This window comes from Anolis carolinensis, chromosome 6 (genome assembly GCF_035594765.1).
Source record: "Anolis carolinensis isolate JA03-04 chromosome 6, rAnoCar3.1.pri, whole genome shotgun sequence".
NCBI classification, from domain to species: domain Eukaryota; kingdom Metazoa; phylum Chordata; class Lepidosauria; order Squamata; family Dactyloidae; genus Anolis; species Anolis carolinensis.
The window spans coordinates 16710472-16727537 of NC_085846.1; the positions used below are offsets into that span (position 1 = coordinate 16710472).

General features: G+C 43.5%; 1 protein-coding gene across 6 annotated transcripts in view; it reads left to right on the forward strand.

The window, feature by feature from the left end:
• The first annotated feature begins 9168 nt into the window (after nt 1–9168).
• Nucleotides 9169–17066, forward strand: part of syt5 (synaptotagmin 5) — a 46419-nt gene continuing 38521 nt past the window's right edge. For 2 of the 6 annotated variants that reach the window (XM_016996710.2, XM_062958053.1), the window contains exon 1: nt 9169–9428. The gene's annotated coding sequence lies outside the window, so the exon portion shown is untranslated. Of the gene's footprint in view, nt 9429–16646; nt 16913–17066 lie in introns of those variants that run through there. The other 4 variants (XR_001730782.2, XM_016996709.2, XM_062958054.1 and 1 more) reach the window with 3 other exon arrangements.

Below are 17066 nucleotides of genomic sequence, written 5' to 3' on the forward strand. Positions count from 1 at the left end.
CAGTTTGAAGTTTATTGAGAAAATCCATTCTGATCAAGGAAGCATTTCCATCGTTCAAAAAAAAAAGATCACTATGAGGATTAAGAATTACAGAATGGGAAGAGACCTCATGAGCCACTCAGTCCAACTCCAATCTACTCTACTCTATTTGGAGGCAGCACAATAAACAGGATGCAGAATGTAATCAGACACATCTGATTTACCCACAGCTGGGGTGTGAATTACTTGCCAAGTTGCACAAGAAGCGGTTCAAAACATGGTTTCCCCTGCTGTCCACAAACTCAAATGCTTCATCTGTCCAGACAGCTTGTCGGCTTCTTTCCACCAAATAGTCTTCCGCCTGCACTCTTCAGGTTTATCTCTGTACACAGATACAGAAAGAGAAAGAGAAAAAAGAGAAGAGAGGTGGGATCAGGGACTCCCTTAATGCACACACTTTCAATACCACGCACTGCTGAATTGTATGGAGTTTGGGCATTAAGAACAGGCTCTCAATTGGACTTGAGGGCTACTTGATGAAATCATACTCCCTTTTTCTCAATGTGGAAATGACAGAGAGGTTCTTTGGTTGCTCAGGCAACCTAAGTGTCAGCTCCATAAAGTTGCCATAGTAATGCTCTCGGATTCCTTCCCTGTATTTTTTCCCCTTTCCTCTTCCGCCAGGTCAGAGCGCTGTGCAAATGATCAGATCCGACTCTCGTTTCTGACAAGGAAGAAGGAAAGAACAGTCTTATTGCTATTTCTAGAAGCAGAGCTTGGAAACGTGAGCTTTTTTTTTTTTTGATTGCAACTCAACATTGAAGACAACATGGCTAGTAGTCTGGGGGGTTCTGGGAGTTATTACCTTTTGAATAATTAATGCGAATACAGTAAGACACTCCCACATTATTGTAGAGGATATATGTCACCGGAAACCACAGATACAACTGAACACCATTAAGCTCTTGATTTCTGGATCCAGCATACCATGCTGGAGGATTTCGATATTCCTAAAAGAAACTCAAGCAGGAATTCTTAACCCTATGTGGTGTCTCAGCCTGGTTGCTCAATGATGTTCTTCTACATTTATTAGAGCTATTCACTCACATACCTACATTCATCAGAAGAGCTCCCATTTTTCCAGCCAAGATAATGGAAATCTGCTTCCACTTATTTGGAAGGATAGTAACTTTGCCTTGGTCAGCCATGATTCCTTTAATTTCTCTCTCAGCAGCAATTGCGAGCTGCAGAAAGTATTTAGTGAAATCATTTCTAGCACTATGTCCCAACGGCTCATCCCCAAAATGGTGCTTCTGGTGGTGAATGAGTATGGAAAATCTTGCTCTAAGGGTACACTTACACTGTAGAATTAGTGCAGTTTGACCAAAGCTGAGTGCTATGGGATCCTGGGAGTTATAGTTTGATGAGGTTCCAGCCCTCTTTGGCAGAGAAGGCTAAAAACTGTGCTGTGACAGTTAATGCAGAGATGTGGAAGTTAAATGTCAAAGTGAATTAATTCCACAGAGTAGATGCTTAATTTTTAAATTGTGTTGTCAAAGGCTTTCATGGCCAGAATCACTGGGTAGCTGTGAGTTTTCTGGGCTGTATGAAAAGCATTCTCTCCTAACATTTTGCCCACATATGGACCCTCATCACACTAGAGCTTGGATCCACTTTAAAGTTAAACCCACTTTAGGGAGAGGCCTTTACACAGCTCAGCCAGACACGTCCTGGGCCTCAGCAAACTACAAACTCCAGAATTCTGCTGGAGGCAGAAATCGGATTTAAAGTGGACCCATGCTCATTAAGCAGGCATCCTCAGAGGTTGTGGGGTCTGTTAGAAACTAAGCAAGTGGGGTTTATATATATATAATGTCCAGGGTGGGAGAAAGAACTCTTGTCTGCCTGAGGCAAGTGTGAATGTTGCAATATGCCATCTTGATTAGCATTGAATAGCCTTGCCAAAGTAATTTTTAAATTAGTTCACAGCAATTTTAAGTCCGCAAAGGATGAAGTGAGAAGAGTAAAAAGCTGAGAAATTTTATAAGCAGGTGAAAAAATGGGATGACAGAGGATTAATGGGGATAATCTCTGCCAAATCAGGATAGTTGGAAGGCACTGATTTTGTGTGTGTGTGAGGAGTGACTTGGGAAATTGCAAGTCGCTTCTGGTGTGAGAGAATTGGCCGTCTGCAAAGACGCTGCCCAGGGGATGCCCAGATGTTTGATGTTTTACCATCCTGTGGGAGGCTTCTCTTGTGTCCCCGCATGGGGAGATGGAGTTGACGGAGGGAGCTCACCTGCTCTCCTCGGATTCAAACTGATGACCTTCTGGCACAAGAGTTTAACCCATTGCGCTTCCGGGGGCTCCGAGGTATGGATAATATGAAGAAAATTCTATGTATATGGAGAGGAATTGTTGAATCCCATTGTTAGTGGTTCATCAATTGTACTTTAGTGCATTTTCCACGAGAGGGCAGTGATGTCAGCCTTTCCCTGGTCACGTCTCTTTCCCATTCACACACACAGCATTTACACACCCACATGTTCTCCGGCTCTTCAGACTATTCAAGACTCCCCTATCTATCATTCTCTTTGCTAAATATAAACAGGCCAACCTCTAGTTGTCTTCGACAATCAGATCTCCCCATCTGCAGTCCCTGACAGGGCTTTTGCTTCACAAAAAGGTGTTTGGTTCATCCTCTCTCAACCTTAAAGGCCCTCCACATTTGTTGTACTGCAATGCCTGTCATCCCCAACTGACAGCATCTCCCATGGGATCTGCAGCCCAATGTATTAGCGAATACTATAGAATCATAGAGTTGGAAGAGACCACGTGGGCCATTTAGTCCAACCCCGGCCAAGCAGGAAAAGCACAATCAAAGCACTCCCAACAGGTGGTCATCCAGCCTCTGTTTAAAAGCCTCCAAGGAAGGAGCTTCCACCACATTGCATCCCTCCCTTTCATTCAATTTCCCTCTGTCCGGGAGCAGCAGGCGACTTGTGGCCTTCATTATACATTTGATTATGATGCCCATCATCCCCAGCCAGCATGACTTGTCTTTGGGGAATATGGAAATATTCTGGACAGATAATATATTTCCTATGTCTTCTCTAACCTATGGTTCACAGCATGATTAATAGCAGGTAGAGTCTAAATAAAGGCACCAATTGCATTTGATCTTGGATGCTAAGCAGGGCCAGCCCTGGTTAGTACTTGGATGGGGGACCATCAATGAATACCAGGCGTTGTAAGCTATATTTTAAATGAAGGTACTCCCAAAACCACCCCTGAGTATTCCTTGCCTAAGAAAACTCTGTGAAATTCATTACCATGAGTTGACAGTGATTTGAAGGCAAATACACGCACCAGCTGCAACATATGACACTTCCCCCATGTAATAAATTTTTCCATCATTCTACAGCACAAACACCTGTAGTTGTTTTATTCCCAGCTCCTTACATTCATTCACTCTTTCCTAGTATCTATCTTTCAACTTCTTTCTCTTTTCCATGTGTGACATGCCTCAAACATAATTATTCTCCACTCCACTTTCCTCAGTTGGAAACCAGCTATTAAAAACAAACACCTTCTGGAAGTTTTATGTTACTGAGAACTATTTCTATATTTTTAAAAATCATAAAACTCCAAGACTGGCACTTTAATCTCTTAGTCAAGTATGTTGCATATATGCCTTCAAGGCACCTGTTGACTTATGATGACCCCATGAATTTCATAAAGTTTTCTTAACCAGGCTTTGCCATTGCTTTCTTCTGAAATATACCTTTAGCACCTTGCATTCCTTGGTGGTATGAACCAGGCCTGGGCCAGGTTCACTTCCAAAATCAGGTAGGATGTGGTGCCTCTGAAGTATTAGATTCATAGAATCATAGAGTTGGAAGAGACCCTCAGGGCCATCCAGCCAACCCCATTCTGCCATGCAAGAACACACAATCAAAGTGCTCCCAACAGATGGCCATCCAGCCTTGAGTTAAAACCCCCCAGAAAAGGAGCCAGTAAGTTGTCCTGTCGAAGGCTTTCATGGCTGGAATCACTGGGTTGCTGTGAGTTTTCCGGGTTGTATAGCTGTGTTCCTGAAGCATTCTCTCCTGATGTTTTTCCTGCATGTATGGCAGGCATCCTCAGAGGTTGTGAGGTCTGTTGGTAAGTGGGGTTTATATATCTGTGGAATGTCCAGGGTGGGAGAAAGAACTCTTGTCTGTTTGAGGCAAGTGTGAACCTTGACTAGCAATGAATAGCCTTTCAGCTTTAAGGTCTGACTGCTGACTGCCTGAGGGAATCCTTTGTTGGGAGGTGTTAACTGACCCTAATTGATCAATGTCTGGAATTCCTCTTTTCTGAGTGTTGTTCTTTATTTAATGTCCTGATTTCATGGCAATCAGGCAAGCTCCCACTCTGTTAGCTTTTAGGAAAGACCTGAAAACATGGCTCTTCCGCTGTGCTTTCGGTGAGTAATTTATGTTATATATTTCTGTGTTACTCCCCCCCCCCCCCAACATCTACCCTCTAGACTGCCCCACTTTCATGTGTCCCTGTCCACAGTGGAGTACCCTCTGTCCTTCTCACTCTGGGTTTTATCTTTGTGTTCATGCGGCCTGCCCTTGTTTTACTGTTTTTTTTTTGGTTTTGTTTTTTTATTTCTTGATGTAATGTCTATTATCATTTATTGTATTACTTTTAATCGTGCTATGATATGCTGTTTTTATATTTTATTATATTGTATTGCTCTGGGCATGGCCCCATGTTAGCCAACCCGAGTCCCCGTTGGGGAGATGGTGGTGGGGTATAAATAAAGTATTATTATTGTTGTTGTTGTTGTTGTTGTTGTTGTTGTTGTTTTTTAAATACTGGTAGCCAGGTTTTGTTCATTTTCATGGTTTCCTCTTATCTGTTGAAATTGTCCACATGCTTGTGGATTTCAGTGGCTTCTCTGTGTGGTCTGTACCCAATACATTCTTCGCAATGTTTAAGTGGAATCTTCTTTTCTTGTTATTTAAATCCATTGCTCTGCGTTCTAGTCTTTCCTATTTAGGTTCAATGACTTTATTAGAACCAACTCAAGTGTCCAAAGACAGCATGGCAGTTTTTGTCTTGCTCATTGTGCTGTGGTTACTAGAATCCCCACATCCATCACAAATATGCCCTGAAAGGAAGGCAATAGACCAGCTCTTTCCAGCCACTCATGCTTGAACAACTCGATGACAGATATAGGAGGATGGGCAAAGCAGCATCCAATATGTGATCTATTTCTCCCTTCCGTACACAAGCTTCCCAACCATATAAACAGTCAGCTGTTCATTCATTCTCACTAGCAGGCTGTAAAGTTGTTTTAGTACTTGACCTCAATAGATTTATCTCCCCCAAGGTGGGACATATGTACCCCCAAGACTACTTTGAGGGGCCTTGACCCTTCCAGATTTGTCCTATCTTCAAATTTCTAGCATTGGGAGAGAGATACACTTTAAAATGTTTACACCTAAAAGTATATTCTGTATTCACATTTTTTTGGTAGCCATGCCTTTGTTTTTTCTTTGGATGTCTTAACTAGATTCCTAAATGCCCAATGGATGTTTTAAATGACTGCAATGCTAGAAATTTGGGGACTGAAGGAAAATTTAACGGTGGGGACAAAATTCTGATTTGGAGTTAATATTCTTCTTTCTCCCCATGGCAACAACACTGCAGTTCCCTCAGCACTCTTTAACATCATCCAACAAGGCATTTTTTCAAAATCAGAAAAGGACTTTTTTGAAGGGAATCCAAGTAATCCATGCCCCACGAGACTCCTGAAGCAGAAAAACTGGCACATTGAATTTGCCCCTCTGCTTCTTTGAGTCCTAAGTAACATATATTACCGTACTTCATTATCTCAAACTATAGTGAGCCAGTTCTGTTGTTCTGGGACCTTGCTTATTGATTCTTCCAAACTGAGCGCTGAATGGATTCCTCCCCAATTCTGTTCTGATGCCATCGATGTGGATGCCCACATCCAACTTAAGCTAATTTAATTCCCATTATTGTTTCTCACAACCTTCCTAACTGTTGTGTGACAAAGAAAGTGACAGAAATTTCGAAGTACTCACAACAGTTTGTGATTGTTGTTGTTTTGTCTGCCTTCAAGTCACTTGTCAAGTTATGTCCACCTAGGACATAGAGTTTTCTCAGAGATGGTTTTCCATTGCTTTCTTCTGAAAATACAAATCAGAAGCTCATAGCATTCCTTGGTGGCTCCTCGAATACTAACCAGATCTAATCCTGCTTAGTTTCCAACATCAGACAGGATCTGGTGCCTCCTCTCCAAGGATTATGGGGAAGGTGGGTGAGGAAGGAGAAGGAGGATGAGGGAGTTGTGATGTTATTGAAATCAATTCCAGAAAGGTTTATGTTTTGCGCTGTAGAAGAGCCTCCATACCCTGAAGGCACCATATTCTGTCTGATCTTAGAAATTTGGTTAATACTTTGATACCTGTATCCCCCAGTCATGGAGGAACACCAGGTGTGTGCATCTATGTGCTTTCAAGACACCTGTTAACTTATTGCAACTGCAAGAATTTCATAGGATTTTCCTGGGCCAGGAATACTCAGAAGTGATTTTGCCAGTGTCTTCCTCTGAAGTATGACTAACAGCACCTGCAATTTGTTGATGGTCTCCCATCTAATACCACCGGAGCCTCAGGTGGCGCAGTGATGGCAGGACTGCTGATCTGAAGGTTAGGCTGCTGACCTGAAGGCTGCCAGTTCGAATCCAGGAAGAGTGCAGATGAGCTCCCTCTGTCAGCTCCAGCTCCCCATGTAGGGACATGAGAGAAGCCTCCCACAAGGATGATAAAACATCAAACACTCAGGCGTCCCTTGGACAATATCCTTGCAGACTGCCATTTCTTTCACACCAGAAGTGACTTGCAGTTTCTCAAGTCGCTTCTGACACACACAAAAAATCTAACTACTAATCAGGGAACATCCTGCTTGGCTTCCAAAATCTGAATGGATATGATGCCTTTAGTGTGATACATCCTTCCCTAAAGGCACCATAGATTCTGCATCTACAGATTCACCCTGACATTACTTCCACCTTTGAAAAATCAAACCCTGATTTCACCATTTAATAGAAAGTATCCTGTTTTACTATGCCAGCATATATAACAACTATTATATACGATATTTTAGTATCCATGGATTTTGGTATCCAAGGGGACACCTCTGCATTCAGGCCTCTTTCAAACCCATTGTACTAGATACTGCAGGCTGTGTTTTAAGATATGAATATGTTTAATTTGGAGAAGAGTATGTTACGAGGAGGGCACAATCACCATGTTTAACTATTTCAAAGGATATCACATCGAGGAACCTATTTTCTGATGTTTTAGAGCAAACTAAGGCCTGGGGGCCACATGCGGCCCATTGGAGCCATTTATCTGGCCCCCCTCATCCTCTACCTTTCCTGCCTCCTCCCTCACCTGTTGCATACCTTCTAAAGCTTTGCTTGTTTATAATGGCATTTTAATTATTATTTAACTAATAATTTATTAAGGGGTGCTTTGCCATTGCTTTTGGTGTACAAAGGCAAAAGGGGGTTGGACTAAATGGCCCGAGGGGTCTTTTCCAATTCTCTTTATAATAATAATAATAATAATTATTATTATTATTATTATTGACACAAAGACACAGTATAACACAGCAAATGAGATAGATATATGCTGGATTTCGTATCACAAAATCACAAGTTGAACACTTCCCTGGTGTTTAGGACTGTGTGATGTATGATAATGATAATGATGATGATTTTTTCGTGTCAGGAGCAACTGGAGTTGCTTCTGGAGTGAGAGAATTGGCTGTCTGCAAGGACGTTGCCCAAGGGACGCCTGGATGCTTTTGATGTTTTACCATCTTTGTGGGAGGCTTCTCTCATGTCCCCGCATGGAGCTGGAGCTGATAGAGGGAGCTCATCCACACTCTCCCCGGGTGGGATACGAACCTGGCAGCTTTCAGGTCAGCAACCCAACCTTCAAGTCACAAGGCTTTTATCCCCTAGGCCATCGGAGGTGATGATGTGATGATGATGATTATTAACAACATTGAGGCTGGGTGGCCATCTCAGGGATGCTTTGTTTGTGCTTTTGGTGCACAAAGGTAGAAGGGGGTTGGACTAGATGACCCAAGGGGTACCTTCCAACCATCTTTATTATTTTTATGATGATGATGATGATGATTATTAACATTGAGGCTGTATTTGTTCCCATTTGGTTTTTCTACTTCAAAATAAGAGATGTGCAGTGTGCATAGGAATTTGTTTATAGGTTTTTATTTTCAACTATAGTCCGGCCCTCCAATGGTCACAGGGACCGTGAACTGGCCCCCTGTTTAAAAAGTTTGGGGACTCCTGTTTTAGATACTACCGTGTTTCCCTGAAAATAAGACAGTGTCTTATATTAATTTTTGCTCCCAAAGATGCGTTAGGTCTTATTTTCAGGGGATGTCTTGGTTTTCCATGAAGAATTCACATTTATTGTTGAACAAAAAAATGAACATGTATTATATACTGTACAGTAGTTGTCATCACAAGCCAGCATAACCAGACAAACTGTGAATCCTATCAAGAATTTCTTGTTACTACCATTATTTCCATGTACAACACTCTATGGTGCATACATTTACCGATCCTGCATGCTCTGGTGTTCTGTTCGTTGGGCATGCTTCCAAACAAAAACTTTGCTAGGTCTTACTTTTGGGGGAGGCCTTATATTTAGCAATTCAGCAAAACCTCTACTAGGTCTTATTTTTGAGGGATGTCTTATTTTAGGGAAAACAGGGTAGAATGTAGAGCAATGGATTCAAATTGCAGGGAAAGATTCTGCCTACACATTAGGAGGAACTTCCTGATGTTCAGAGCTGTTTGACAGTGGAAGATGCTGCCTGGATGGCCATCTGTTGAGAGTGTTTGGATGGTGTGTTCCTGCATGAGGATAGGGTTGGACTGGATGGCCCTGGTGGACTCTTCAGACTTTAGGGTTGTAGGCTACCCCCCTCCACAAAGCTCTCCCAGGTTTCCTAAAGCTTTTAAAGGCTCTTTGAAAGAAACACAACCTCCTGGCTGCCTTCCTTCCTTCCTTCCTGCCTCCCTCTCTGGGCTCTGCTAACCCCACCTTCTCCTCCGGGCCCCACCCTCCACCAGCCACGTTTCAGCACCAAGAAGCGCGGACAGCTCCCCGGCCCCGGAGAGGGAAGAAGAAGAAGGGCGGGAGGAGAGGAGGAGGAAGAGGAGGAGGAGGAGGAGGAGGGGTCCCCACGCCCACCAGCCCAGCCTCCTGCCTCCATCTCTCGCCTGGCTCCGGAGCCGACGCCTTGCTAACAACATCCCTGCTGGGAAGCCGAGCCCAGGGAGGGGAGAAGGAGGTGGAGAAGGAAGAAGAAAGAAGAAGAAGCAAAGGGTAAGAGGCGCCCCTTGGGGACTTCGGGCTTTGTGCGCCCAAAGGGGTCAGGGCTTGACTTGTTCGCTTCTTCTTTGTTCCTTCCTTCCTTCCTTCCTTCCTTCCTTCCTTCCTTCCTTCCTTCCTTCCTTCCTTCCTTCCTTCCTTCCTTCCTTCCTTCCTCCTTCTTGTCTCCTTCTTTCTTTCCTTCCTTGCCCCCTCCTCTTCTCTTGTTCCTTCCTTCTTTCATTCTTGTCTCCTTCCTTCCTTCCTTCCTTCCTTCCTTCCTTCCTTCCTTCCTTCCTTCCTTCCTTCCTTCCTTCCTTCCTTCCTTCCTTCCTTCCTTCCTTCCTTTTTTGTTTTCCTCTATTCTCATGTTTTACAATTTACGCACATGTGTTGTCGAAGGCTTTCATGGCCGGGATCTGCTGTGAGTTTTCCGGCTCTGTGGCCATGTTCCAGAAGCATTCTGTCCTGACGTTTCGTCCGCATCTATGGCAGGCATCCTCAGAGGTTGTGAGGTCTGTTGGAAACTAGGCAAGCGGGGTTTATATATCTGTGGAACTCAGGAAGGAACTCAGGAAGGAAGGAAGGAACTCAGGAAGGAACTCAGGAAGGAAGGAAGAAAGAAAGAAAGAAAGAAAGAAAGAAAGAAAGAAAGAAAGAAAGAAAGAAAGAAAGAAAGAAAGAAAGAAAGAAAGAAAGAAAGAAATCTAACAAAGGATGCCCCCAGGCAGAAAGTAGCCATTAGATGAAGCCATTCGATGCAAATTAGGGTGATTAACTGCAACGTTCACGCTGGCCTCCAACTGACAAGAGTTCTTCCCTCACCCGGGACTTCCCACAGATATATATAAACCTTCCTTGATGAGTTTCTCCATACCTCACAACCTCTAAGGATGCCTGCCATAGATGTGGGCGAAACGTCAGGAGAGAATACTTCTAGAACATGGCCATACAGCCTGGAAAACATACAACAACCCAAAGAACTCTTGTCTGTATGAGGCAGGTGTGAATGTTGCAATTGGCCACTTTGATTTGCATTGAATAGCCTTTCAGTTTCATGATCTGGCTTCTTCCTGCCTAGGGGAATCCTTTGTTGGGAGGTGTTAGCTGGTCCTGACTAGTTCATGCCTGGAATTCCTCTCTTTTCTGAGTTCTTAACATTTTTATTGTCAGGGGCGACTTTAAAAACTGCAAGTCACTTCTAGTGTGAGAGAATGGGCCATCTGCAAGGATGTTGCCCAGGGGATGCCTGGATGTTTGATGTTTTACCATCCTTGTGGGAAGCTTCTCATATGGGGAGCTGGAGCTGACAGAGGGAGCCTACCCATTCTCTCAGGATTCGAATCACCAACCTGTCAGTCAGCAGTCCTGCCGGCACAAGGGTTTAACCCATTGTTTTTACCATACATCAAGGGAATAACTGACCGCATAGGGAAGTAATGGAGAAACCCACTATCAACAGACCCACTAAGAAAATCCAACAAATGCTTTGTTCAGCAAAGGACAAGAGGGATCCTCTCATTGCTGCAAGAGTCTACCGCAAGAGTCTGCAGCTCTGGACAAGTCTACATAGGAACCACCAAATGCAACATTGCCAAAACACGAGTCAAGGAACATGAAAGGCACTGCAGACTAATTCAACCAGAGAAGTCAGCCATAGCAGAGCACTTGATGAACCAACATGGACACAGCATATTATTTGAGAACACAGAAATGCTGGACCACTCTAATAACCACCATGTGAGAGCACACAGAGAAGTCATTGAAATCCACAAGCATGTGAACAATTTCAACAGAAAGGAGGGAACCATGAAAATGAACAAAATCCGGCTACCAGTATTTAAAAATTCTAAAATCAGAGCAGTAAATAAAGGACAACACTCAGAAACAGGGGAATGCCAGACAGGAAACAATCAGGGCCAGCTAACACCTCCCAACAAAGGATTTTCCCAGCCAGGAAGCAGCCAGACCTTGAATCTGTAAGGCCATTCAGTGCTACTCAAGGTAGCCAGTTGCAACATCCACACCTGCCTCACACAGACAAGAGCTCTTTCTCCCACCCTGGACATTCCACAGATATATAAACCTCACTGACCTAGTTTTCAACAAACCCCACAACTTCTGGGGATGCCTGCCATAGATGTGGGTGAAACGTCAGGTTTGGAGCATACAGCCCGGAAACGTCACAGCAACCCAAAACATGATCCCTTTTTTTGATGATAAACATGTTCAGTGGGCTTTGGCATCTCCCTTCCCTGACTCTACAGGTGTTGGATTACAGCTCCCATAATCCCCAGCCTCCTCTTCCTATGATATCGGTGTCCACTCCTCCTTTGTGGAGTATGCCAAGAGAAGGAATTAAGATTGCTTAAATTGACATTTTCCCCAAGCACCCCCAGATAGACAACATCTCCCATCATCCCTAGACCCCTTCCCTGAGATGCTGGGAATGATAGGAGTTGTAGTGCAGTGCTCTGGATGACTGCCAGGTTGGGAGAAACTGGTATGCAGCATGGATGGGGTTCCCTATTTATTCTACCCTCCCACTCCAACGATGTCAGGGTTAAACTGAAGCAATTGCATCTTTAGGGATGGAAGGGCATGGGAAGAAAAATTATTATCCACACATATAGAAGCATATGCCAGTGGGGTCAATGGGATCTTCCCACTGATTGCCAAGGATTCGGGCAAGTCTGCCCTTCCCTACAGGCAGTGCCGCTCAATAGGGCATGGCTAATGGTATTCCCTTGTACTGTAACTTCGACCTCCGCCCCCTTTAAATTCTCCAAAAATCAATGTAATCCATTCCAAGACTGAACTAAGGAAGGAATCCAGCCAGATGCGGGGAAAAGATGGTCATGGAGGATGGAGCCTTTCTGGTTTACTATATGTGTGTGTGAATGGAGGCATACATATAGAGACACATACCTATCCCTTCCACTACTTGCACAGAGAAAATAGAGGATATATTTATCTTATTGTTGTCATTATTAGTATTATATCTTTCTATATTATGTTACATTTTCATTCTTCTGGGCATCTGTCTCTATGTTACGAAGAAGAAGAGGCGGGTTCTCTTTCTCTTTCAACCTGCACAAGATACACTGGCGGAGAGGGGAAGACTTTTACAAAAGTGAGAATCATAAAATTTCCCTCTGGGGAAGGGCATTGGTGGGCTCTTCTGTGCCCTAATAAGGAGGCAAGGTTGTTTCATTGGGAGCCTTCGCTTTCCACGGCGAAACTGATGGGAATTGCTGTATGTGACCCATCAATAATTCAAGGCCAAGCAAGCTGTTGTTTCTTGTGGGTGGGGCAGGGCTACTATTCTTGAAAGGCTCTCAGTATAGAAAGCCTACCATCTTGGAGCTTGTATCTGTGCGGGGCAAAGTGGACTTTTTAATGTTCTTCATGCTAAGAGCTTGGCTGTGTAATGGAACAATTGAAGGCTAAAAGTTGTTGTTGTTGTGTGCCTTCAAGTCATTTCCGACTTACGCCGAAGCTATCGCTGGACCTTCAGGAATGGGTTTCCAGGGCTGACTGATGAATCAAATCCTGATTTCCAATGCTAAAGCCACTACATCAAGATAATTTTGAGCATATCAAGTGTGCATCCTTTCATATCATCACAGAGTGATTTCACAGCAACCTTCCTCCCCATTTTTTCTTGGTGTCCTGGTTTTTAGGCCTGTTCCTGATATTTGAGGCACTTATTCAGAAAATTGAATTAGATTTTTTTTCATGTCAGGAGCAACTGCAAGTTGCTTCTGGTGTGAGAGAATTGGCTGACTACGAGGACGTTGCCCAGAGGATGCCCGAAAGTTTGATGTTTTACCATCCTGTGACTTCTCTCATGTCCCCACATAGGAAGCTGGAGCTGACAGATGGGAGCTCACCTCACTCCCCGGATTCAGACCACCAAGCTTTTGATAAGCAGTCCTGCTAGCACAAGGGTTTAACCCATTGCACCTCCATTGCATTAGATACTCTGCATCAGTTCTAGTTTCTTAAATATGGTTATCATGGTTTACCGTGGGTGAGTAGATGGTGACTGGTATACAGCCTATGTTCTGCATCTCAAAAACTACAACCAGTAGAGCAAAACTTGTGCCATTTTCGGAATCAGTGGGTCAACATTTGAATAGACTAAAAGAGGAAAGCTGTGCATATGTACTCAATAGGGGGACCTTTCAGGTTCAGTAGGTCTACACTGTAGCATTAATGAAGTTTGATGCCGCTTGAAGTGACATAGCTCAGTGATGTGGATTAATGAGAGCTGTAGTTTTACAGGGTCTTCAGCCTTTGCTGCCATAGAGTGGTGCTTCACCAAACTACAGATCCCAAGATTCAATAGCATTGTTGGGCAGTGTTTTTGTTTTCATGCCTGGGGAGGGACTATTTTAAAAAATCACACCCTTCTTGTGAGGCTGAACAGTGGCTCCTTGCCATGTTATGTCTGCAACAACCCTGCAAAGTTGCACAGTTTTATAGACTTACAGAGTTGGAAGAGTTGGCCCCATTCTGCCATGCTTGATGACCCATTGAAAGCACCTCTGACAGATGGCCATCCAGCCTCCTTCAAAAAGGTGACGCCACTTCCTCTGAGGCAGTCGATTCCACAGTCAAATGGTTCTTACAACCAGGAAGTTCATCCTAATGTTTAGCTGGAATTGCCTGTAATTTGAATCCTAGTCCCTAGAGCAGCAGAAAACAATCACAAGTCCTCCGTAATATTGCATCCTTGGATGGGAAACTGTGAGTCACCTCCAATAGTCTTCATGGATTGCATGGGGATGTGAAACTAGGTCCCTGTAGTCCACATCTAAAGCTCTTAACCACTATATTCTACTGATCTGATATTGTTTCAGCCAGAGAGCCCCAGACTCCTCAGTTGGGACAGAGCCCTTGGTATTTTGCTTTCTAGAAACTTAAACAGAGATAAGAAAGATTTAGTTGGAGTATGTGACCCATTGGGTGGTGCTGAACTCCAACTCCCATCAGCAACAACAGCATGCCAATCATGGGAGTCTGTAGTCCAACAATTCCAATTCCCTGCAACCACAGCAGCATTGTCAATGCAAGGGGATTATGACAGTTGTAGTCCAACAGTTCTAACTCCTTGCAGCTTTAGCAATATAGCCAATGGTGAGAGATTATGGGAGTTGTAGTCCAATGATTCTAAGACCATGTAGCCTCAGCAGCATGGTCAAAGCGAGAGATCACAGAAGTTGTAGTTCAATAGTCCCAACCTCTTGCAGCCCCAGCAGAATAGTCGATGGTGAGGAATTAGGAAAGGTAGTCCAACAGTTCCAACTCCTTGCAGTCCCAGCATGGTGAAGGATCATGGCAGTTGTAGGCTAATATTTCTAACCCCTAGCAGTTCCAGCAGCATGGTCAGTGGTGGGAATTATGGCTGTTGTAGTCTAACAACATCTGGAGGACTGGGCGAAATGCTAAATATCTCCTTGTCGCACAAATGCATGCATACACACAAACACACACGTAGACACACAGTGCTCCCTCCCCCACTATCATGAGGCAGCAAGAAAAAGGAGGAGGAAGAAGAAGGAGAGAGGGAAGTCAGGTTTCCAAGTCACAATCTGTATATACGGTGAAGGATGATTAACAAGGATTAGTTCAAATTGGGGGTCTCCAGGATTAATTTGGAACACATTGCTGGAATAATTGTGAGTGACACCATCAATCCTTGGTGGCGTGGGGAGGATAATGATAAGGATAATGTTAAGAATGCCGAGCGGGATTTCAAAGCCTGCTCTCTTTGGTTATGCTGGCTCCCAACCATGTTGTTAAATGGTAACTCCCATCATCTACTGCTCAGGATGATGGGGGTTGTAGTACCACAACATCTAATGATGCCTTCCCCCATTTAACCACTTCTTCTCTAACATATGATCGCTAGAAATTCAACTGATAAAGGTTTCCGAAATATTACCAAGCCACTTAGTCCTACTTCCTCATCCATACAATGGAAATACAAAACACTAAGATTTAAGTCCCACAGAAAAGTGATAAGAATCTTCATCCTTCAGCACAGATGATAGTGAAATGCATTGACTTTAGGATTGGAAAAACCAGGTCGAGTCTAGATTTTGCAAATATATATACTGTACCATAGACTCTCAAGTAACCAGGACTAGCAACCAGTATTCTCAAGCAACTGGCAAACAAATCAAAGAAATAATGCATACTGCCTTCACAAAGCTATTTTTTTATAATACGGTAAAACTGTGTTAAGTATGTATTGATGGTCTTAATTTGCTTTTGATGACAATATCTCAATATGAATATCAAACCAATACGTAGTTTTTAGAATGATATAGTATAGGGTACATTAGGTCTATCGTAAAGAGTAACTCTCAAACAACCAGAAACTGCATTTATCCAGAATCTACCAATCCCCATAGGTGCTGGGTAATTGGGAGTCCATTGTGTGTGTGTGTGTGTGTATGTGCATATGTATACACAGACATATACATTTAGTTCTTTTAGTCCAAACCCCTCATTTATATTAAGTTGGATAATGAAGGGTATGTATGCAAAGTCTGGTCTCAATCCATTAAGCCATGTAGGAGCTTTTGCGGTCCAAACTGACAAACCGACATACATACATGTATACATAGTACATACCTATATTGACTGATAGATAGATAGAGGGCCAAAAGTTACAAAGGGGTTTCCATATTTAATAATGTATTTATTTATGTTTTGCTTTACAACATCATAGCAACATGTGCAGTATATATAGGAAATACATTTACATTATGTGTAAAGAAATCAATTCTGGCAAATGGTGTCCAATACCACAGCATCACATACATTATGTATAAGACCCCTTTGTGACTTTTGGCCCACACTGAATGTGTGTGTGTATATATAAATGCACATGCATATATGCATATGTATGTACATCTTTAAATAAATGGGAAATTAGGACTAACTAAATGAATAAATATACAATTTGTAAAGGAAGTGAAATTGGCTCTAGGGTTGAATTGTTCTCTGTGCCTGTTGCAGCGTTGAGGAGAGATGCCAACCTTGCTTTGGGAAAGGACAACGGGAAGTGTGCTTGGCATGTGTGTGTGTGTGTGTGCGAGTATGTGCAGTGTGTTGTGTGTACGTGTGGATTGCTTCCCCTGGCGGACAGCTCCAAAAAGACTCGGCTTGCTTCGGTTGCCATGGTTTTTCCGAAGGAAGATGGGGAGAGTTGGTGTGAATGCTGCTACGTCACCAAGCCATCCGCCCCAATCCTCATCCAGGCATTTACTCTGAGTGTGTGAGTGTGGATGTGTGTGTGGCATCTTTGCCACATGACTCTCCCACCCCTCCTTCCCCTGCTTTGCCTGGAGCTGGGCTTGGATTGTCAACATCTCCGGCACATTGTGGCCATCCCTGCTATTTTGCCCTTACCTTCAGAGCTCATAGAAAGAGCCAAAGGAGGCAACATCTGGGAGTAGCTTCAAGAAGACTGAAATCAGAGGCAGGTGAGGCCAAGGGAGGAGAACAGGTCCGGCTCCTCCAAAAGAGAAGGCAAAATTGGGTTGCTTTGACCGGGATCAATTTTTGAGGAAGCTTTCAGAAGTTTATCCCAAACAGATTTGAAATCTGAGCTGGGTTTTGCATCTAGAGAACAAGGAT